At 41.5% G+C, this 2,230-nt stretch overlaps 2 non-coding genes across 2 annotated transcripts; both read left to right on the forward strand.

The window, feature by feature from the left end:
* The first annotated feature begins 483 nt into the window (after positions 1–483).
* On the forward strand, positions 484–555 carry trnaa-ugc (transfer RNA alanine (anticodon UGC)). Its single transcript has one exon. It is a non-coding gene; the product is annotated as a tRNA-Ala (tRNA).
* A 1,238-nt stretch (positions 556–1,793) lies between these two features.
* On the forward strand, positions 1,794–1,865 carry trnaa-ugc (transfer RNA alanine (anticodon UGC)). The gene has a single exon. It is a non-coding gene; the product is annotated as a tRNA-Ala (tRNA).
* Positions 1,866–2,230: the final 365 nt, after the last annotated feature.

The raw sequence follows: 2,230 nt of genomic DNA on the forward strand, positions 1-2,230 counted from the left end.
CTGTAAAACCTGTTGCAGCTAAGGTGTCAAACACATCACCACCTGCTTTATATGCCAAAGTAAAGGTGATGCTAACAACCCAGTTCAATGACGTCAGAGGCAGGTTACTTCATGAAACAATGAGTTGTTAGGAATCAAATATAAACGTTTCACTTACAATCTACGGCATAGCAGTGAGCGTCAGGTTTTCAAAGAAACGTAAACGAACAGGCAGTAAACCGGCTTCGGTCACTGTGACATTTAACGTTACATTATGTTGCTTCCTCCTGTCTGTGTTGAATAAACTCCAGGTATGGCAGGTCAATATACCAGGTGTAGAACACTAACTTAACATGAGGAGCTTGTAAACTTCCAGCACTCTACCATGAACTACATTATTTCATTAGTACATGTGTCGACTCTCACACATCTTCAACCTCTGTCTTCATGTTGAGCTCAGCTATACACCTATAAAGTGTTAAGAACATGTCTCTAGTATATACAGGGGATGTAGCTCAGTGGTAGAGCGCATGCTTTGCATGTATGAAGCCCCGGGTTCAATCCCCGGCATCTCCAACATCTTTATGTTGAACGTAATAAAGCTCAGAAATCCACTAGAGTCTTTATCTGCAGGTTCAGATCCTGCTGACGACAACAGTGGATGGTTTTGAGCTGTGGAAAAGGAATGTGCACCGTTCTCTACTAACTGACACTCAGGTAACATGATAATATATATAGAGAGTCTCTCCTGGACTTGAGGCTCTCCTCGAGCCATCGAGGATGGATTGGCATCTTAACATGGAACATAATGACTGTTGGATTTCCTTTCAGATATGCTTCCCTCTATGACTACTTCAGGTGGAAACATAAAAAGAGACTGTGTACAGTTGTTGTGGCCGAGTGGTAGTTTTCATGTTCTGTTAGAGTGGATGGTTTGTATGTTAGAGGGAGTTTAATCCCTGACATCTCCATCTCCACTTATACCTCCAGCTTTGGTCTGTGTGAGGTGTAAGTTATTTCTGCATGGACTTGTGAGCAGACAAACATTGGTGACTGCACAAACTGTTGGCATAGGGAGTGCATCAACTGCTCAAGATAACACAATTGATTGTCATCATGAAGAGAGATTGTACAAAGGAGATCTGGCATTGCCCACAATTATAGGATTCTTCTTTGAAAAAATACAAAAACTTGTCAAATGGCATTGAACTCCTGCCCCATTCTCATGTTCTCGTTAAATGGTCCCATGTTAGAATTTCTTTTCTACTGCCTGATTTTCATAGTGGTTGGCAAACAACATTGTGATGCATTATTGCCACCAAATTGAATGCAGTGTGGATCAGGAAATGAGCACCAGACTGACGTGGAACAATGAACACCCCAATATTAGTATGACTGAAAGTGTGTTCACGTCCACATGGCTGGAGGAAAGTCTGTAGCTGTCAGTGGACACAGAAAGTGTGTCTGTGCCTTTATGTTGACAGTAACTGAGTAAGACATTAAAGTTTAGGTGATCACTTGCAGCCTAACAAGAGGCTTCGTGAAGTAAACGTCATCATGTGATGGGATCACACAAGCCACAACGTCTGTCAACATGTTGACGTTCTGTACAATGAGTACTCAGCAGTTATTACATTATTATATCAGAACTAAGCATTAATGCGTTGCAGCTTCTTATAGACTTATAAGATTACTGAAATCTCTCTGTCTGTAGGAGCCATGATGAATCCACCAGCATTTTAAGATGAACTGTCATCTGAACTGCTGCAGCACCTTAGTACAACTCTGATGAGAACATGTCTATAGTACATACAGGGGATATAGCTCAGTGGTAGAGCGCATGCTTTGCATGTATGAGGCCCCGGGTTCAATCCCTGGCATCTCCAACATTTTTCGTTGAAAGATAAGAAGGCTGTTGGAGTCTGCTGACAACGGAATGGAAGGAAAACAATTGTCCACTAAGACTTGGTGAACATGTTACACACAGTCTTCCCTAGACTTAACAAGCTGTTTCACAAAAGCAAGAGAGTTTAACTAGCTCTATGAGGTGTGAATGAAAAATGGTATCTCCCTGTTTCTTGGATGAATGGTAATATGGTAATGGTAATCTTACAACGGGGTCTAAAGATTCAGTTGCAAGTCAAAGCCATTTGTGAGCTCTCACAAGCATTTTTGTGAAATAAGACTGTGATCACAATAAAATGCCAAGACGGATCTGAAGTTCGTCCACACTCCACATGACTTTGTATTG

Source organism: Seriola lalandi, unplaced genomic scaffold (genome assembly GCF_002814215.2).
Source record: "Seriola lalandi dorsalis isolate HSWRI2012SDOR001 ecotype SW California unplaced genomic scaffold, Sedor1 jcf7180002054943, whole genome shotgun sequence".
Lineage (NCBI taxonomy): Eukaryota > Metazoa > Chordata > Actinopteri > Carangiformes > Carangidae > Seriola > Seriola lalandi.